This window comes from Poecilia formosa, unplaced genomic scaffold (assembly GCF_000485575.1).
Source record: "Poecilia formosa unplaced genomic scaffold, Poecilia_formosa-5.1.2 Scaffold169, whole genome shotgun sequence".
Classification (NCBI taxonomy): domain Eukaryota; kingdom Metazoa; phylum Chordata; class Actinopteri; order Cyprinodontiformes; family Poeciliidae; genus Poecilia; species Poecilia formosa.
In genome coordinates this window covers 896,281-918,729 of record NW_006800108.1, presented here as the reverse complement: position 1 = coordinate 918,729, position 22,449 = coordinate 896,281, and the positions used below count along the sequence as shown (strand labels likewise).

Sequence of the window (22,449 nt, the reverse complement as noted above, 5' to 3'; positions counted from 1 at the left end):
GTCTAAATGGGAAACCAGTGGTCTTTAAATGGTTTAAATGTTGTATGAACAATATTTAAACAGGTAATTTCCACTAAAATCTGCAACATTTTAGCTAAAAATGAGTCAGGAATGACTTCTTTGTTAGTCTTTAGTTTAAAAAAAAGATTTTTAAAAAAATCAGTCTTATCTGTGATCGTCAACTTCCTGACTAAAATATTCTATGCACTAACAGCATACATAACAGCATTAAAGCACTAAAGGTCCTTTAATGCTGTTATGTATCATTTATGTAAATGTTTCTTCTGCTCTGTTTTATTAGGTTTTGCTTTATTGTTTTATTCATATTTTCAAATTGATTTTATGCTTTTAATCTTTTATTCTGGCTTTATTTCCTGCGTCCTTTTGAGTTTTGTTTATGTCTTTGAAACTGCCTTAAAGGTGCTACGTACAAAAGACACTTTAAACAGCTGAGTCATTTTAATAATTTATGAACGACCAAGAAGACAAATGTGATGCAGACCTGATTTGTTCCACAGCAGCGCGTTGATAAAGCAGAACCTCTGTTTGTGCCTCTTTTTTCCATTAAAAGTTTGCCGTCAGTCTCTGTTGTTTCAGTTTTTCTCTCTCCAGAAGGCGTTTGCTGTAAACCTGGTGAAGTTCATTTTCTGAAAGCTGAAATCTGCTGACTCCTTCTGCCTATTGATAGACAGAGATATTAGGCCTCCTGACTTTTGGGGCAAATCTTGCAGCAATAACAGTTTCCCAGCTCACAGCTCCATTCTTCAGGAGCTGCAATATTTACTGGTTACAAGACTAGATGATATTCCCTGCATGCTGCAGCTGCTGTAAACAAAGTTCAATGATTAACTCTCCCCCTTTTCTTGTTGTCTTTCCTTCTTTTATCCCATTTCCTCTGCTCTGTCTTTTTCTTCTCTTTTGTCTTTTGTCTTGCTAAAGTTTCAATTCCCAAACTGGCATTAATATCTTCTTAGGTTGTTATCTATCTAATTTCTTTACACGTCACATTAGGGCGATCTAATTATTTCTGGAAAAACAAGAAATTGAAATTGCCAATCATGAGCTTCGTTTTAAAAGGCAAAGGCTTAAAAGTACAAAATTGCAGACTAATAAGGTCACAGCTACAAAAATACATCACGATGAATCTTTATTGCTTTTTTGTGTTGCACTGTTGCAGTCGTTTATCTTAAAATATGGAAAAACTGCACTGAACATTATTGCTGGTCAGAAGTTTAAATATGCTGCTCATGAGAATAAATATGTAATAAATTAAGATTTTATTGATTTGTTATTTTTGGTGTGGAATGAACATAAAAGTTCATTAAACTTTAAGTGGAAAACTCTTGAATTTAATCATCAACGTTGTTGTTGCTACTTTCATTCTACCTGTAATTTTTGATATTTGATATATTATCGGTTTGGTATCGGCCGATATTAGCTGTAAAATTTAATATCGGGCATCAGCCATTTCTTCAAAATAATTTAATGATATAAAAGCCATTGTTTTTATTTGACAAACCAGTGATGATGATGCCTGCAGCTCAGCACAACGTCAAAGTTTCACAGTTTGAGTGTCTTAGAGAGGGCAAAGGTCATGAGTAAATCTGACATTAAACATAATAAGTTGAAAGTGTTTCATCATTTTCAGCCTCCTTTTTAGCATTTGGTAACAGGCTAGATTGAGAAAGATAATGCAGCATTTTAACTCCACAGTAGAGAAAGGCATATAGTTTCAGTAAGTAGGTATAGGAAAAAAAATATCGGTATTCTTATCGATTATCGGGGAGATGAGTTGTAGTATATCGGCATATCGGATATCGACCAAAATTCCAACATCGTGCATGCCTAATATTTGTTTACTGTTTTTGTGAGGAATTGTAGACCTTATTTTAACTGGTTAGTTTTGGCTTTTTAGTGCATAAATGTTCAAAAGTTTTCAGGTCAGAGCCATTCCAGAAACGGATTTAACGATTTCAGAACCAGATTGATGCTCGTTTGGGATAATTGTCCTATTAGACTAGGATCCACTTGCTTCCAAGTTTCAACCATTTCATGCTTTGGAAGAATTTGGAGGAGTCATTCTGTAGGGAAACAGTCCCACATCATGACTCTGCCACCACCATGCTTGGCAGTTTCAAACCGTCACTGTAGCCAGACAGCTCAGTCGCTGTCTTCTCCACTCATAAAACTTTCCTCTAGAAGACATTTAAAGAAGTTTCTGGAAGCTTTGGGAATGTGTTTTCCACAGCTCTGACCTTGAACCAAATTGAAATGTATGGTTTATGCAAGAAAGTGTCACAAATCGTGATTTAAAAATGCTCAGTGTGGGAGAATCAAAACCTTTTATGCACAACCAAAACGGCTTAAAACCCGAATCTGCAGCAACCCTTGAATTCAATCTGATTCTGAAGAGCTTTTCCAAACAAGCTGCAACTTTCCCTACAGGCGATAACAGAAAAACTGTGTCTGTGTGAGAGTGTGTGCAGCTTTTGGCCTGTTTTCCCATCACTGATGACAATGTCTTAATTTGCTGTTTATAATTAAAAAGGACAACATCTGTTACCTGAAAATCATGCATGGAAATGTGAATGGGCCTTTTTCTCCTCATTACGTCCTTACAAATTGCACAATTAGAGTAAGAATCGTAATTCTGACATAACTGCACGATTGAACTTAGGAAATAAAGCTAATAAATATTCTTTACAAGATATTCTGCAGGGATAAAATAAGTGGTTGTACGTAAATGTGTGTCTGCTCACCCAATCCAGGTGGCTGGATAATTAAGAACATTTCCCTTTCTTGATTTTACACTGAGATGTTAGCATGAACATCTGGCTGAATAAAGGGGAGAAAGAACAGACGTGCGTGTGTGTGTGTGCGTGTGTGTGTGCATGTGCGTCTCTGAGTGAATGATCTCAACCAACAATCCTTTGGTTATGTAATCATAACACAGACAGACAATTAAGAAAACCTGCAGTAAAAAAGATCACTATAACTTCAGAAAACAAAAATATTTGTTAAATAAAAACATGAACATTAAATCAGTTCAATCTTAATATTTAATATACTTTAGTTTTATTTTCCTTGCATTTTAACAGTCTGAACTATAGCAGAAATGAATGTAACACTGTATTAAAGTGTTAAATGATGAGTTCATATAAACAATAGTTCATTTCACTAGTAAAAATGTTTTTGCTACAACCTGGCACCACGTATGTTTACTTTGAAAAGGTCAAGGAAATTTATTATATTTTCTCTGTATAAATAAAAAAAATGTCTAAAGGTGCCAAATTTACAAATATAAAACTGGAATAAGCAGCATATTTTGTGAGGACTAACAGCGGTATTAGTTAGACTCTAAAAATTCTGCCAACATCAATTTAGTTTATGTACAAAGTGTGACGTTTGTATAATCAAAAATTAAACAAAAATATTCGTCAGAAGTTTACGTCCTAGACATCTGATCATTTTAATTATGAATTTCTTTTGTGAATAGAGGTCAAATATCCAGCAACTTGTTTAAGGTTAACCTCTTCATGAGACTGTTATACAACATTATACTGTCTTCAGTCAGAGGCTCTGTTAGATGCCCTGTAATACAGACTGCTGCAGGATTTTCTTCTTGCAAACAGGCAAAAGCGTCTACGACTCTGAAAAATAAAAATGCAAAATGACGTTCAGTTTCCCTCTGGGATAAAGTATTTTTGAACTGACTTATATTCTTTTGATTATTGTCAAGTTTTAAACTTTGGCTGCAGATCATTTTAGTTTAGTTTGTTTTAGTTTAATTTAGATCATTTTAGTTTAGTTTAATTTTGTTTAGATTGTTTTAGTTTAGTTTCAGCTCCTGGTAGTTAGTCTCCTCCCTTAGTTCTTCTTGCACAGCTGAATCACGTTTCTCCTGGTTGGTTTATCTGGTTTCTCCTTATGATTTCTCTGTCTCAGTATTGGCGCTCCAGATCTTTTTGGTTCCTTCTCAAATCCTTTCATTTGACGCCTTGACTTTTGTTTTATTTCGTTACCTTTGTCTACATTCATGCTCCTCGTTCTGTACCTCATTCCAGTACAGAAAATGTTTTGTTCTTTTTTTAATTAAATCACCAAACTGCCACGCTCTGCCAAACACCACAGCTCCCTGTAAGCTGCATTTCATTGTCGTGATGACGGCGCTTTTGGAAAAATATGCACATCCTTGAGAGTTAATAAATGGGTTAAAAACAATTCCTTCCCCCAGACAAATCTTCCTAAAAGCAGGTTCTTCAATATTTTACCTCGCTCTGCAGAGAAGCAGAGGCCTTCACTGAAATGCCTTCATTATTGATCCATTATGAATCAAATTATTTAAAAGCAAAAAGCCTTCTAAGGTGTGAAGGAGCTTTAATTTCAGAGCAACAGGGATATTTATCTGCTTCTGTGTTTTTCTGGCGTTTAAACGCGGTGGTGATGATCATCTGGATGGGCTGAGAGTGACCACAGGGATGCATGCGTCTAATTTCAATTGGGATTCGCTCATTAAATCTCACAAAGATCATTAGCGGTCCGGAGATATTAGGCTTCCACCAGTTGGGTCACAAGAAAAGATCCTCAAACCAGAAAGTGGCCCCTAATGAACTGAACAGCATAAAATTATAACTCAACCTATAAACCAAAGATTCCCTTTGACTCAGATCGAGAAAAAACCCCATCCACTTATCAAAAAGTTCAGAAAATTTAAACATCTAATGCTTGCTGTCAAGATATGAAACAGAGAGGAAACAGAGATATCTCAGTTTGATCAATGAAGACTGATGGAAAGGAAAGCTTGAAGCGTTGAAGTCGAGCTCAAAGATAAGGCAGCTGAATGACACCGAAAGGGGAAAAGTAAAAAAAGAAAACATCTGAAAAGTTAGAGCTTTTGTACAAGTGCTGTAATGTATAAACTGAGCTGGAAGGGAAGCCGTAAGCGAAACTATGATCAGAGCATCAGCTGCTTTTGTAAGAAGAAAACCTGTTTTTAATTAACAGCAGATGTTGAAACAAGAAGACGTCTCTGCAATGATTGAGGCTTTACAGTTTTCTTTCCTTTTCCATCTTGTGTGATGACTTCAGGGTGTTTTATGTCTGTCCTAACCAGTCTTTCTTTTTTTGTTTTTCTTAGTTCGAATAAGATCTTGTAGACATTTTTCTGTCTGCTGCTGTGCACAATAAGTTTTTCTCACTGCTGACTGTTTTTTGTAATTAAGGCAAACCAATTAAATCTGATTCCTACTCTGAAAGCTGCAAGGCATTTTTAAAAGTTCTCACTGTTTTCATATATATCTGAAACAAGTCTGGAGATCCAATCTCCGACTTGCCTAAATACTATGTCAGTATTTAGGCGTCTAGACTGGTTAAAGTCGGCTTTCTGAATCCAAATGGAGCAACGGAGTGAGAAGTAAAAGGGATTTAAATGGATGTGAATGTGGCAGAGCAGCAACACCGTCTTCATTTTCTGGTTTAAAAATGATCTTCTAATCCAGTGTTTTTCAACCGCTGTGCCGCGGCACACTAGTGTACACTAGTGATCGTCAGGTGTGCCGTGGAAATTATCCAATTTCACCTCCCGTATTTTCCGGACTATAAGCTGCTACTTCTTTCCTACACCTTGAACATGCGGGAAAAGCCACATGAAGAAAAATCCACAGAAAAGTGTGGATTTTTCTTCAACCACCAGGGGGCGCTTTAGCAGGAAGTGAATCATTGGAAGTCAAAATTGGAAATCAAAGAAGAAAGTGCTGATTTTCAGTTAGAACAAACACATGCTAGCAGCATGTGTGCGGAGAAATGTTTTCAAACTCATATTATGCAGCTTCTAAGTTGAGGAGTGTCGATCTGGCAGTACAGGAGGGAAATAGAGCCGCTGCACGTAAACTCGGCGTGAACAAAACCGGATTTGGAGACGAACTGCGTCCACATCCAGCAGTTGTTAGGACGCAGCCCTCTGCTGCCCTCTGCTGGGTCCTTATGGAAAACCGAGAGCGGCAGAGATACCAGCGGCCTGTAGCCCGGTGAGGCTGGTAAGTTTCCGTGGAGGAGGCGGGTTCAAAAAATTTGAAGGTATGGTTTATAGTATGGTGCGCTCATAGTCCGGAAAATACGGTAATTGGTCTTAAAAGATTTTTTGAAAACGACTAAATTATCTGCAAATAACGCCATGTTTGAGTGTCTCTGCTGTAGTAGTGACTAGCGGCGTAATCATGTGATTTTATTACCACTAGATGGCAGTAGGAACAGAGCATTTTACATTAAAATAAGAGAATTAGTGATGCATGAATGTTATTACATTCATGCATCACACACCACAGTGTTGTGGCGCTGTTCAGGTGTATTTTTGAAGTGGACATGTTAAGTGCAATATGAAATAAGAAATGTAAAATATGATAAATTCAATGTTTGTGTTTATTTGATTCCTATTCAAGACCCTTTGATAAGAATGACTATAAATTTAATATAGGCGGCTACAGAGTATCTTTGCTTACATTTTTGGTTGCCTCGTGATTTTTTCAATTAAAACAGTGTACCTTGGCTCAAAAAGGTTGAAAAACACTGGACTAATCTATCTGGCTTGGCTTGCCTGCTGATTTAGTTCTCATTAGCTGTGTTTCCATTAACTGTAGAATTGTGCAAATTGAAATTAAAAAGCTAAATTTGATTAATTGAAACTAAATTAAATTAAAATCATATTTTTGTACAAACAGTTTTTGCGCTAGGATGTTTTTTTTTTTTCAGGCGTATCAAAATAAATGTATTTTGCAAAACTGTAATGCAAACACATTTTACACATCGTGCAAGTCAGCAGCTGGATGTTACTACTGGTGAAGATGACAAAGAAGATGACAGGAAGTAGGAGGATGATGATCGTTTGGTTTAGTGTTTTTGGGACAAAGTGCAGCTGGCTCCATGAGAGTTCATAAAACGTGTTGAAACACAACATTTCCTCTGACGTCTGATGGACGATGAGCGCTGGAGCCACGGCTGATTTATGGCTATAATCTCATGTAACTGTTTACGCCCATCGCTCATTGTTTTTAATGATGCTACGTTTATTAACGGGTGATTTTAACTTAATTTCCTATTTACTGGAAACACGGCAAATGCGAAATTGTGTTTTTTCTGACGTTAACAGAACGTAGACAAAGATTTGTGCACATTTGTGATACAAACGCAGCTACTGTCACATCAAGCTGTCCAAACATCTTGCTGCTTGTTGTCAACAAGCTGTTAACAAAAGCTGTGAATGCCACAGGTTAATTTTCTGAAACGAGCTTCATCGTCCCCCTGAGTGTACGGTTGTTTTGTTACTGTGACCTTCTGCTGATCACGGCAGCAACTGGTTTTATTTTCTCTCCCTGTTGCTTTTGCACTGTTGCACAGCACAACATTGCTATGGAAACCAGACCTGTGGTGAGCTTTGTATATTTTTCTCTTGTTTTTTATTTATAATCTCTTCTAATCCTGGACCAATTACTTTCAGACCGGGATAGAAGAGGGACGTCTTTTCTCTGCTCCCCCTGAGGGTTTCTCTTTCTTCCCTTCCCTGCTCCTTCAAATATCGCTGCTTATTCTTTGCATCAGCTGGTCTTGCAGAGGCGCACACAAACGCACATATTCCATATTACAGAGCATTAATTTTGCTTCTTATTAATCCAATTAGCTCACAGAATTATTTTCATTTAGCTCTAAGCGCGTTATCTGCCCTTATTCCTCTTTTCTCAGCCATTTTTAGTTATTTTCCCAACAACTTTTTCCTGTTCTTCTTTTCCAGCAGGTCAACTCTCAAAACTTAAGCTGCTAACAAGATAATACTAAACAAAGTTACAACGATATCTAAAATATACGCTTTTCAGCCCTTTTGCAACTCTTTTCGATCCCTTTGGGGCGTTTCATAGCTCCCACTTGGTGTGCCTCTCTGAATTTCTGCAGCTTCCACATGCTGGGAGGACACAACACACATGAAGCCATGGCCCCAGCAGGGGGCACAGGCTCAGATCTTGGGGAGAAAAATACACAGCGGGTGATTAGGGGAAAACATTTTACCCCTGGGCCCGACAAAGTTGTTCACATACAGGCAGGAACAAAAGCTTGCACACACATGCAAGAACTGAAACCACTTTAACGCACAAAATACAAGAAACTGATTTTAAAAATTAAACCCAGACTCAGTGACTAGAGGTTTACTCTGCATGTGCAACTTTGAAATCAAAACCATGATGTGCAGCTAAATAATTTCATATAGACACCATTTATCACTTTGTTAAAGGTTAAATTTTTCTTTATGACAACTCCAACGTTTCTGAAAAAGGGCAAAAGTCTTCAAAGTTACACTTTAAACATTAAGTCCCTTAACATCTTCTCAGCATTCAAGGGAATCCTGGCACCATGCTTTACTTTGATAGATCGTAAACTTGTGTGAGAGCTACACATCGATAAAATAAAAGGGAGAATCCGAGAAGTGATCCCTGAGGGACATCACAAGCTAATTGGGATGTTACGGATTTCACAGAAAAAGCTAAAGCTGCTCTCTAAAATGTATATTTTTAGAGGAAACCTCTGAGTGCACACTCAAACGTGTATTTGAAACAATTAAGTTCAACGCCGTGTCCGACATGGTGACGAAAAGCCTCACCAGGGGCAGATCCTGCATCATCCGACGTGCCGTGGTGGCGCGGCGGTAGAGCACAATTCAGGAGACCCGAGTTTGATTCTGGCCTGATGACCTTTGCTGCATGTCGTCCCTCTGTTATTACTCACTTTCCTGTGTAACTCTCAAATAAAAAACCTGGTAAAAAAGGAGATCCTTCATTAATTTCCTCCTTTATTTGAAATAAACTAAATGATTTGAATAAGATTGACTTAAATTTGTAAAATTAAACCAACTTGAATTCAGTAAAAAAAACAACAACAAAAAAAACAACTTAATGAATTGAGTTAGATGAGGGGTGTCAAACTCATTTTCGTTTTGGGCCAAATCAATATTATTAATGCTCTTAAAGGGCCAGTTGTGCCAGAATGTATTGATAAAACCTGCTCACAAATTGTTAAAATATCAACAAATTCTTAGAAATAAGTAATATTATTTAACATCTTTTCAGTCCCTCCAAGATTTTGTGATACTTTTTGTGATTTTTGTTGTTTTGCAATAAAAGTGTTTGTGGTGCTAATGTGGAAATATTTACAATATTTGCACTTATTTTTGACAGTAAATGTGACTTATTATTACTCTCTGTATAGATTATCTTCTGTAATCTGACATCATTTTGACAATTTTTGAGAAAAATCTTCAATAAACTCCCAATTATATCTTAACGCAAAAAAAAAAAAGTGCGGGGATTTGTTGATTTTGCGTGAATTTGCATAGTAATTCTCAAGAAATTACAGGGACTGATTGATATAATTTGGCGGTAAACAGATAAAAACTGCATTGATTTGATAGATAACATAACATTTAAGCACATTTAGTGTTTAGTCTACACTAAGACCACATATAAAGATATGGTGGGCCGTATTTGGCCCACGGGCCTCAAGTTTGATGCATGTGAGTTAGATGATCATAATATATTGAGTTGGTTAACTTAATAAATTAAGTTGGATAAACTTAATTAAATTACTTGCTACCAATTGAAGCAATTCAATTAAGTTAGTTAATTAACTAATTTATTTTTTACAAATAAATGGGAAATAAATTACATTTAAATCAAACTAATCCTGCTGAGTATTTAACTTAAAATTTTAAATACAAATAAGTTTTTCTATGGTAATTACAACCATCCGTTTTAACTGAACAACCTTGTTTTTTCATTTTGTGCAAATGTGTTTTTAACAAACAAAAAAAAATTAAACAGATGAGTCTGCTTGTTATTAAAATGTAAGCATCGCAAACAGCACTACATAATTCTTATTATTCTGCATTTTGGATCCGTTTTAACACTTTGTGTCCGGAGAACCTGGTGTTTATTTCTTCCAGAAGAAGAAAACCGTGCATGTGAGTTTTTTCCCCTCAAACTGTTACAGCGGATTGCAGCATTTGACACGAGGCGGATCAAACGCCAACATAATACTGATGAACGATCGCTCTCATCTTCACTGAGTGGAAACATTAATGCGGCTCTGGAACTCGCCGGGAATCTGTTTCTGTGTGGAGAAACACTGAAAAAACTTTAGCAGCAGATTTTTCAGCGGGAGAAATGCTTAAACAAATCAACAGCTCAGCCCAGATTCCTCCTCTATTAGCCTCACGCTGAGTCTAATGTTTCAATAACCAAGAGGCGCATTGCTGGCGTCCCATACATCTACATCTGCCAGCAGTTTAAATAATTCCCCAGCAGTCTGTAGGCAGTGAGAGTCGTGTGGCTGGCAATTTAAAATGTGTCTGCAAGAAAAAGGGTTTTAAAGCTTAACACTCCGTCTCTGGAGTCAACTGTGCGACTGCATGCAATGTTTATTTAATTCTAATTGTTTTAGTGTAGCAGAAAGGTCCAGTGCTCACTTTGCAATCTTAAAACACACAAACTAAAAGCAAGTTTTTGTCTACTAGACCAAAGCAGAGTAGAAAATAATGGTCTTCAAAACTATTTACAAATATCTGGATTCTGAAATGTGTTCATATTCAAACCTATTGCATTTTTTGTTACAATTAAAGGACGGATACATTTTTACATTTGTCTATAGCTCAAACTCAGTTAAATTGGATGGAAAACATAAATGAACATTTATTTGACTCTGAACCATTTTATTGTGGCTCTGGCTGTATTTCTTAGGTTGATCTCCTGCTGGAAAGTTTTAGGTTTTGATTAGTAAAATCCTTTTCGTGTCCTGTTTTACTTCTTAGGTGCTCATTTCTGCGTTTCTAGGCAACCGTCCCTCAGTTTATTTGCTCGGGTTTTCATCTCATCCACTTTCCCATGGGCTTGACAGCCAGTCGGTTTCTCTAACTGGTCGTCCAAATTCTTGGTTTCCAGTCTTATCATTTGGAGAAAAAAAAAAACCCCACACATCAGTAGAAAGTTGGAAGAGAAAAATGGTTAAATTGTTTTTTTGTGTGTAAAATCAGAATGCACATGTTTTATTGATTGTTTTTGAACGCATGGATGAAATATGGACATGTGACCTCTATCTGGCCTCCACATGTGACGTATTACAGATGATATTTATTTGTTTAAAGAAGAAAAGTGTAAATTAAGACGAAAAAGTGTCAAATTCTTCAAAGCCACGACGGAGCAGAAACAGGATTCTGATCTACATCCTGAAACACGGAGCCGCTGAGACGACAACAAAGAAAAGGACACTGAGGTGACGTCCTGGTGTGGCGCACAGACATGAACACACACACCCTCCCACCCTGCTCCAGTCCCCATATGGACCCTCTCCTGAGAGAAAAAGCTATCAGGGAGGCATGTATGTGTTTTATGTGACGCGCGTGTGTGTGTGTTTGTGTGTAAGGCCAGTGCACCAGTCTGGAAATAGGCGACACATTAATCTTATTTGTCATAACCTGTCCCTTGAGACACTCTGACCCCCCCCCCACACACGTACCAACATGCGCGCACACACACTGACCCCTTCCTGTGTGCTATCGGTATCTGCGACGGACAGAGAGAGTGAGGCTAATTACATGTGAGAGTTAAGACGGTGGAAACAAGACAAAGACCGCATCAGTGTGTGTGTGAGTGTGTACTTGGCCTTTGTTGGGCTTATAATATAATTCACTTTGTGTCCTTTACTGTTGGTTATCACAGTAACACAAATTACTCTTTCCTGTCAGTTATCTGTGTTGCTGGCTAAACTTTGAGAGCCCATTTAATGGTGTTTGTGTGTGGTCAAAACAAAGGAGACATTCTGGACTGTCTTTTATTGCTCTGTCTATTTTATCATAACACTGATGACAAAAAGGTGCTGCAAAACCTAACTGTCCCAACTTTAAATTGCTGAGCGAGAAAGTTTCTGGAGACGATTGTTGGGTTGTACATGATGTGGTACCGACGTCACGTAATGCAGATGGAGGGCAGGAAGTAAATGCAGCCTGCTTATTTCTGTTTATCCGGCTTCAAAATGCCTAAAGTCTGAGTCATGTACGGTTGTTCCTACCGTTCTAATAGAGAGAAAGATACATGAATTTTTTGTATTTCGAAGGTAGCTGGTCACAAGGGAGTTAATTTTGAAAAAATAAAAATAAAAAATGTACAGAAAAAAGAGGAGAAAAGTGGATCAACAATCTACGGCTAAAATACAGGAAGTGTGGAAACTAACAATGCCAGAGTTTGCAGCGGTCGCGAGGATCGGATCGTTTAAATAATATTTTCAGATATTTTATTGGACAGCTACTTAGAAATACAAGAATTCATATGTTAAGTAACATATGACATATATAAATATAAGATACCATGTTATTAATGGGGTTTCTGTAAATCGCTGTGAATGGTTGACCTACATTGTAGGAATGCAGTATGACTCAACATGAATTTGGGTTTACAGAAGCTAAATTAATTATTTACAAGTAGATCCAAGCACATAGAAATAACATGGGCTAGCTTGTTGTTAGCGACAGCGATAGCATTGTTATAGTCTAATTACTTAAAATAGCACAACAAGTCGATAGACATTTAATGCTTCCTTCATCCCAACTTGAAACACAAATAATTGTATGTATCCAGGCTTTTGAAAACTTTCTTCTGGCTGTATACGCATGGTTTAGACGTTACAATCAGGATTAAAACATTTTGAAAACCGACACATTTGGGGGTTGTGACATGTCAAAAATAGCAAAAAATATCGCAGATCAAATTCCAACCGTAAACTCCTGATTATCTGTTTCTGTGATACAAGTTCCTCTCTTAGGTATTCTGTCTTTTCTCAACTTTTCTTTGTCTTTTCATCTCTGTTCCCACTGAATGATCTCTTGTTTTTTCCCCTCCTTCGGGCCGAACTACAGCTATCAGATTCCTCTCTGCTTGGCTCTTTTTAATTAGACTTGCTCTCTTCTCTCTGCACTGGTTTGTGTGACACTAACTATTCTATTAACAAGCATTTTCCAAACAGAACACTATGAGCGTCTGCCCTCTTCTTTTCTCTTCATTTACTCTGTTAGAAGGTCAGTGGATTTCTCTTGGCAGTTGATTGTGTTAACACACACACACACACACACACGCTCACACACACACACACACACACACACACATCTCATCTAACGGCTGATACGACAGTAACTCAGACCGGATGTGGGTAAAATTTGCTTTGTCATTGTTTTTGGGTTTTAAATGATCTCGAATCAACTTAAAAATATTTAGAATATCAAAGTTTTAATTTTTACATTTACAAGATGTTCTACCTTTGTTATTAGCTCTTAATTTGAAAGAAAACTCTTAGTTTGCCTCACTAACAGTGTAGAAATGCCAGAAATCTGTGTTTTCATTACAATTGTGCACAAAACCTTGTCAGTATTCTGCTAATAAAGAAAACAAACTATTTCTGTTGCGGTGTTTCTATTAAATAAGAAGCTCACTTAAAATCACATGTAAATAAGTTTGTTTGCGTGGTGAGTCATTAAAAAAAATGCTGTGTCGTCGTCCTCTGTGGGGGTTCTTACATAAACCAGCCAGAGAGACGCTGGATGGAATCCAAAAATAATCTCAATTTATTACAAAAAAGTTCAAAAATAATTAAACAATGAAGAACTGGGCCCAAAACTGAGGTCAACATAAACTACAACTCAGGTGGTAACACAAAGAATTAAAGCACAAAACTGACCTAACAAACAAGACATGAGGGGAACTGATCAGACCACTGCTGACACGCAAGGGGTAATTAAACATACAAGAACTTAAACAAATACTAATCAATACAATACCAAATCTTTAAATTAAATGAACATAAAAATGACATTACCAAATAGAAGAAACTTTAAAGAAATGGTCAAATTAAACTAAAGACAACCAAATTTCCTCGTCCCCTGGCAAACAGATGGAATAACCCGCTGAGGAGGTTTTCCAGCCATAGAAGGACGTCAGTCAGCTGGAGCTCTTCTGTGACCCTCCAGCAGCTCCAAAAGAAACTGGCAACTCAAAACAAAGAAATTAATTTGTTGCATTTAACAAAAATATAAAGTACTGACAAAGTTAACTAAATGTGTGCAATGCAAATAGTTAACTAAAAAGTCTAAAAATAAAAATGTAAACTATTCACTAATTGATATCTAAACTAATGTTAAGGATAAACAAAAAAAAAACGATCACCATTCAGGTCTGTGTGACAGTACGGTCAGCTGTCACATCGTCCAACTACTTCCTGTCGTTTTCTTCGTGGTTTGCGCCAGTGGCAACATCCGGTTGTTGATCATGTGACTTGAATGATGCGGTTTTGCGAAATAAACCAATTTCGATACTGGAAAAGTAGCTACTTCATTGTAGCCTTTTTAAAATATATTATCACCGTAAAAACACAACATCTTACCAAGTATTTCTGGTCTAGTTTGTACTGTAAATATTTTGGTTTATATCATTTCAGGTGCACTAACTTAAAAGTAACATTTCAGCAAGATATAGAGGCTTGTTTTAAGTCAATATAACTAAGTCAATAATTTAGTTAAAATTTTTTTTTACACATTTTAGCAGGTGTAAAAAGCCTTTTAGTCTTGGTCCTGGTCACCAAGACTAAACCCAGTATGGTTGTGGAGAGACAGTGGACTGCTTCACATCGATTCCCACCTTCTGAACCAAAGTCCGACTCTGATTCAGAAAGTGGGAATCGATGTGAAGCGTTCCACTTGAGCAGCATCTCTGGTAAAGAAATCAAACCCGGAGGTTCAAACCCATCCTTGATGGCTCTCTGTGTGCATTCAGATTCTCCTGTGTTTCCAGTTTAAACAAGAGCAACAACATCAGCTTTGATGATGTTCAGCGCCAGTTTATTCCTGGCAAGATAGCATCAGCACGCGTGTGTGTGTGTGTGTGTGAGTGTGGAGTCTATAAGACAGCCTGGGGGTTAATTAGAGAATGGTAAACAGAACACATGTGGCAGCTTAATATCCCTTCTGCCTTACAGCTCATTTCACACCTCTGTTGCTCTCACCCTGCTACGGTGTGTGTGTGTGTGTGTGTGTGTATGTGGCGTTTATCTGTACGGCCGGGGTCAGGGGCGTTCCCCCGACACCGATCCCAGAGGCCCTCACCCCTACTTCGGCTTTCGCCCACGCAAACAGCTGCCGTGGAGCCGGTGCAGGTGTGTGTGCGGATCAGAGGTAATTTAAAGCAGATGAGCTGGTGCCTTTCAGGCTGTGGCCCTGTCATCGATATGAGAAGATGGAGGGACGCTGGAATGAGGAGGATGGATGGACGTCGGGCGACCTGCATTGTTCCACTGGAGAACAAAGGCTTGGTGGATCTGAAATCAGTTTTCATCACATTGCTGTCTATCAGCTCACTTTTTGTAAGTTACTTCGAATTTGTGTTTGAAAAGTCTCTACAGTTCATTCTACTTGAGCTGAATTAATTTAGAAACAGTACGTTTTTGATCATCGTTTGTTTTTACTGCATGTATCCAAGTATAAATGCTTGACTTGAGGCTTTCTCCTTTTCTTATTTCCTAATGGGTGTCAAATTCATTTTCTTTTTGGGCCAAGTCAAGATCATGAATGTTCTTTAAAGGGCCAGTTGTGCCAGAATGTATTGATGAAACCCGTTAAACTGTTAAAATATAGGTAAGTTCTTAAGATTAAACAATACTGAACATCTGTTCAGTCCCTCCATGATTTTGTGTTTGTTTTCGTGGCTTTTTGCAATAAAACAGTGTTTATGGTGGTAATTTAGAAATATGTGTTTTTATGTATTATAATAAGAGCAACTTTTTATTGCTCGCTGTATCATTATGGATTGTAACATTTAGTAGAAGTAAGAAATATTGCCACCTGCAGGTGGTAGTAAACCATCACTTTGATCCAATATTTTTCATAATTTTTGCGAAAAATCTGCAATAAACTCACAATTATGCATTAGTGTGAAAAAGTGCAGGGATTTGTTGATTTTGCGTCAATGTCCACGATGATTCGCAAGAAATTAGAGGAACTAATTGATGCAATTTGTTAGAAAAAAGATACAAACTGTGTTGAATTGATTGATAAAATAATATTTAAGTACACTGTTATCGTGACGGTTCTATTTATGTGTCGCTTTAGAGTCTTAGAGGGCCATATAAAAAGCTGTGGTGGGCCGAATTTGGCCCCCGTACCTCAAGTTTGACACGTGATCTAATCTAACTCACGATAAAGAGATAATCCCGGCGTTTCCATGAACAGGAGTGCATCCACACAGCAGAACGTCAGAACAGGTCTCCATGTATCATTTTATCTTAAGCTAAGCTACAGTCAACTAACTTAATGTTTCTTTTTTCTTTAAATCTGATGCACAAGCGACACCAGCATCAGGTGAAAGTTGAGAATGAATTCATCTTTATTTTATATTTCATTAAACAAAACGTTTTTGTATATATTATACATTTAAAATATTTGATGTAATTAGTAATTCTGTGAAGTTGACGAATGGGCTGCAGTGATGGCAAAGGGGTAAAACACAACCCATGCAGGGAGGCCGTAGTCCTGGACGCGGTTGTCACAGGTTTGAGTCCCAGCCTGATGAGCTGAATCAAGCATTTTTCCAACAAACAACCCTGATGTTGTTGTTTAGATTTGATTTAGAGAGAATGGAGATGCATTTGTGAATATTTGTTTGTGCTAAATGTATTCACCCCTTAACTTTGCACTCATCAACATGGAAATGGGGGAATATTCCCTTGTGTACCTTCTGAGTACAAAATCTTTGAAGACTGCATATAAACTTTCCCTATTGTTATACCTTAAACAATGCAGAGAGATTAAAAGTTTGGCCATTGTTACCCAAAGAAACTTTTGCACAATGTGAGAATTTCCTCATAAACACAGAGCTGCTGTGATTGCAAAGGGAGTTCTTGCTGTCAGAGCTGAAGGCAATCATATCATCCCATCCATCACACTTCCCCGCGCTCTGCCCCGCGTCTGTTCATTGTCACATCGCCGTCTTATTATGACTGTTATTTCCTAATTATGACCACAAATTTCATAGGAGTCCTGGCGGTTGCGTTTACCGCATTTACGCTTGACAACAGGGTGCATTTTCCCCAGAGCGTTGTATTCTGAACTTCTGCAGAACCGCCAGCGTGAGCCGGCGACCGTGCAACAAAAGACCAATCTGTTAGACCAATAAATGAGCAGTCAGGTGTGTGTGTGTGTGCGTGGGTGTGTGTGTCCCGGAGCAGTAAATGAACACTCTCTCTATCTCTCATCTATCAATGGCTTGACACCGGGAGCAGCTGTGACTTCGTGCGCACACGCACACCCTCTCCACTACTTTAGCAATTTGCGATAATTAGCCTCCTATACAATGTCTGCTTGTGGTCCCCAGGGGTCCTGTGGGCTGAGTGTGTGTGCGTGGATGTCTGGTAAGGATCAGCTGTGTTAAGCATCCCGTGACATCTAAACTACTAATTCATTGCTACATTAACGGCATTGATTAACATAAGGCTGCAGACACGATCACACATATTGGGGGAATCCCTTCTGATGCCTTTAGCTGGTTGCTGTCACCAGGTTGAGTTGGCTGCTGCTTTAAGGGCAACACTCTGGTCAAAATTTTATTTTAGCTACATTTTGCATCCAAATTTGATAAAAAAAAAAATGTTCATAAAAACAATTTGTATGATTTTTTTAGTGGTGGAACTTGTGCTTAAATCCTTCACTAAGTAAAAAAAAAAAAAGATAAATCAATATTTGTAAGGAATTTTTATGATATTTGTGCTAATGTCTGATGTTAAACATGGCTTTTTATCACTCGCCATATAGGTCATGGACTGTAACTTGACATCAAATAAGGCTAAGGCAGCAGTTACTTAAACCAAATCTTTTTGGCCAATTGAGTTGGCCACAATTTGGCCAACAAATGTGGGAATGTGTTGATTTTGTGTGATTTTTGTGGATTTGTTGAAAAACTGGAGAAACTTATTGATGCAATTTGGAGTCTGGAGGCCCACATACAAAGCTACAGTGTGCCAGATTTGGCCCCCGGGCCTTGAGTTTAACACAGGTGACCTAACATAAAGGTAAAATTATTAAAATTTCATTAAACATTATATTTGTCTTGGAAGTGATTCTTTAGGAAAACAATTATAAATGATGAGAAGTTCATAAGTTTTAGCTCTGAAATGGAGTAAAAATCAGCTTTAGCTGAAGATATTTCTAATAAAAAAGACTTCACATATTTTTACTAATTAAAGCCAAGGACTTGACATTTCTTCAGTTTGTCTCTCAGAATATGAACACGGTCAAGTATTTCTAACTTTACCAGTTAAAAGTTCTTAAAAAGTCTCTGACTAGCGCTTTACTATTTGTTGTTGTTTCGATTGACCTTAAAATTGCTTAAAATTGAAATTACATGAATAAATTTGCCTAATGTAAACAACAATTTTGTTTTTTAAAAAACACGTAGTGGTTTTCTGGTTGTATCAACATTTGTGTATTTTGCTTTTTTATTAATTTGATTCTATGCAGGTTTTATCAAGTTTATGAACACAATCTTTGTATAACACTCTTATTCAGCATGGGTTGCTAAGTTTATTTGCAAACGAAAATACATACCTCCAATCATGTAGCTTAAAATGAACAGAAAACGTCAATTATAGAGTACAAACGTGGACATTCAATCAGTCGGAAATGCTCTTTCCTTCATTTCACTAAAAAATCTACCTTAAAACACTAAAATATCCCTGAAAAACCTTCTATTGTGGCTGCAGAATTAAAACAGAAGCTATTTGTTTGACTTTAGAGCCAGTGACCAGGAAACATTGAGAGAAACCTTGTGTCTGTGTGCCAGTACTATTACTTCAAAAGAGGAAATGTTTGTGTGTGCAGATGCTGAAAAGATAATGATGCATCAACGTCTGCCTCTGCTGCCACTGAGCCTCAGTGTCCCACTGTGACAAGAGCCAGGTGCTGATGGGAGAGACAAATCAAGCAGTAAATCAAAAACATCTTGATTGGAGATGATTATACTTCTCATTCCCTCTCTCTTTATGTATATGTCTGAGTGTGCGTTTGTTCTTTTCTGTTATCATGATTTCTAGTTGTCTTTTCTGCCCCTCAGAATTTGCTCAATCACACAAAAAGAAGCAGTTTCCATCATGTTGGAGGAAATTGCACTGATTGACGTGAATATTGAAGCGATTTACCAAAGCAATATCTGCAGATTACCTTATAAACAGTAAATTGCACCCCAACCTTAAAGCGGGTAATACAAGTGACATTAAAAATATGCTTTCTGAGAAGGAGTAGCTCATTCATATTAACTGTAGCTGCTTTTCCATTGACTTTAGAGTTGCACAAATTGGAATTAAAAATCTAAATTTGCTTAATAGAAACAGGTCAATTTTGAAAAAAAAAAAAAAAAAATCTAAATTTGCTTAATAGAAACAGGTCAATTTTGAAAAAAAAAATCAAATTGTTTTTTAGATGGTTTTTCAGCTGTAAATAAATTAGTGTATTTCGCAAAACTGCAATGTAAGCACTTCACACATCACACAAGTCATGTAATCAACAACTGGATGTTACTACGTACCTACAAACCTTTTCTTTAGATGCTTCATTACAGACTATGTTGCCAGGTTAATAACTAATCAGTGTAATTTCGCAGGTTTTGTTGTTGTTAACTGCTAACACAGACAAGAACGACAGTTAGCTCCTCCGCCGATCAGCAGTCACTGCCGTTGAATTACCATCGGCTCAAGCAATTACTCATTCATAACGTTTGCTCAAATATCAGGTTATTTCACCTTAGCTCATTTCTGCTCATTTCTTCTACACAAGACAATTAATATAAATAGCAGCTCTAATTTATATTTATCTGTTAGCAACACGGAGAAGAGCGAATTTATCTGTTAGCAACACGGAGAAGAGCGACCGTTAGCTCCTCCGCTGATCAGCCGTTGGCTCGCTGAGTCAGGAGAGCTCTCTGTGTTCTATGCGCCCACTGGTGGCGAACTGCTGTAACGACAGCTTAATGCCTCCCTGGGTCCGAATAGAAGTGCAGCTTAAAAATAATTTATACAAACAGAAGTCTTCAATTTAAATAAGAAAAGGGGTGGGGTTTAATTATTTCTAATGTCCATTCTGTCACAACTAAGTGCTTTTATTTTAAGATTTTGCAGGGTAGTTGGTTTTTCACAACAGTTTGAGTAAACCCATGTTAGGAACTGTACACTTTAATATGGACTTTAATATGGGCCAGCAGAACTCTGCAGCTTTTATACATGGAGTACCAGTGGAGTTACTCTTTCTACAACTCTGTGAAACTCCTGTAAAAAGACAGAAAACCATTTTTCACACAGACGTTCACTCATTCCCCCATTTATGGCTATGATTATGGAGAGCAATCTTTTAGTTCAAAACCTTTTCTTGTTGAAAATAAGATATACGGTCTGAAAAACAAAAAACAAAAACAAAACACATGATGTAGACAATTTTCCTAATCACCAAACCATCAAATGACCTTTTGTACTCTGCTGATGAGGCCATAAGCGGCCATTCGTTTCTTGATAGAAATGTTCCATCACATGAAAAAATGATCACAAGGCAGAAATATTTTGTATTGATTTTTGGCACCTTTTTACTCCAGATTTTGCAAGCAGACCAAACTATGCTCTCCAGAGCATAACTGAGTTCACCCCATCACCAATATAGAGGTTTAAATTTCATGTTTTTCTGATGACTTCTGTCTAGAAGCACAGCCATTTACCAATAAATCTACTTGACTGATGGCATAATCATCATCCACCACAACACAAGCATTGTAAAGCATTTTGGTAACACTTTATTTGAAAATGTAATAAACATGACATAAAACCTGTCATGAATATGAAGGAGTCTTCATGAATGAGTATCATTCTGTAAATCACATGCATCAAACTCGAGGCCCGTGGGCTAAAACGGATCACTATATCTATCTAGATTCTAGACTAAACACTAAATGTGCTTAAATATTATGTTAGCAATCAAATCAATGCAGTTTTTATCTATTTACTGCCAAATTATATCAATCAGTCCCTGTAATTTCTTGAGAATTATTATGGAAATTCACGCAAAATCAACAAATTCCCGCACTTTAATTTGCGCTAAGATATAATTGGGAGCTTATTGAAGATTTTTCTCAAAAAATGTCAAAATGATGTCAGATTACAGTAGATAATCTATACAGAGAGTAATAAAAAGTCGCATTTACTGTCATAAATAAGTGCAAATATTGTAAATATGTCCAAATTAGTACCACAAACACTTATTGCAAAAAAACAAATCACAAAAAGTATCACAAAATCCTGAAGGGACTGAAAAGATGCTCAATAATATTATTTAATTCTAAGAATTTGTTGATATTTTAACAGTTTGTGAGCAGGTTTTATTAATACATTCTGGCACAACTGGCCCTTTAAGATAATTAATGATCTTGATCTGGCCCAAAACGAAAATGAGTTTGACACGCCTGCTGTAAATAATCACCCTTTTGACTTGTAATGTAAGTTTTAATGGAACTTTGCATTAAAAGTTCCATTAAACTTTTAATGCAACTTAACTTTTAATGCATTATTCCGTAACTTTGCATCACAGGATCCCAGATCCTCAGGAAACTGATCCACATGTGAGAACAAGTCATGCATTTTGATGCTCATGTTGCTCCATAGTTCAGAAAGTTGACCTGATTGAGCGAAACCAATGTGATTTTTGGAAATAGCACATCAAAATTACCCTAAAACAGACGATGTTTAGGTTGTTGACCAGTGTTACATACTGGTCTCAAGCATATTCTTGAGACCTCATAGACACTGATTTAATTTCCAAACCTGTCAACAATCTATCAGTTTAGCCGTAATGATGACTATCTCATTGCTAAATTTCCATATAATGTAATCATTCAACTGAATAAAAGCCAAGATCCTGTTTACAGATAAGCACATTTCCAATCCATACAAAAATTCTAGTTTTTTAAAGAATACGTTTAAGCTTTCTGGATTCTTATGTTACAAAAATTATTATTAATTGACAAAATCTTTGAGGGCCTTGCGAAAAGCTTCTGGCAGTTTTTATATAAACAGACAAAACCTAAACAACGAGCTTGGCTGTGAAAACACTGATTTTTCAAAAAAATCATCACACTAACGTTAGTTTGCCATGTCTACCTTTGTATCTCAAAGGTCAAATCCAATGCAGTTAAAGTATTTGGTTAAGCAGGATGTCACAAGGGTTTGTCAAAAAGTTGCATAAAATTTGAGAGAAAAAGACTCTACACTGACCCAAACCAATACCTGTTGGTTTGGATTTCCCCTCCCGTCTTTCTGTTCCAACTGTCTGACTTTTGTAACCCAATC

The 22,449-nt window shown here is 37.1% G+C and overlaps 1 long non-coding RNA gene across 1 annotated transcript; it reads left to right on the top strand.

Annotated features, from left to right (window-relative positions):
* The first annotated feature begins 281 nt into the window (after window positions 1–281).
* On the top strand, window positions 282–21,796 carry LOC107837713 (uncharacterized). The gene is made up of 4 exons (XR_001663750.1): window positions 282–291; window positions 14,584–14,594; window positions 17,255–17,258; window positions 21,700–21,796. It is a non-coding gene; the product is annotated as an uncharacterized LOC107837713 (long non-coding RNA).
* Window positions 21,797–22,449: the final 653 nt, after the last annotated feature.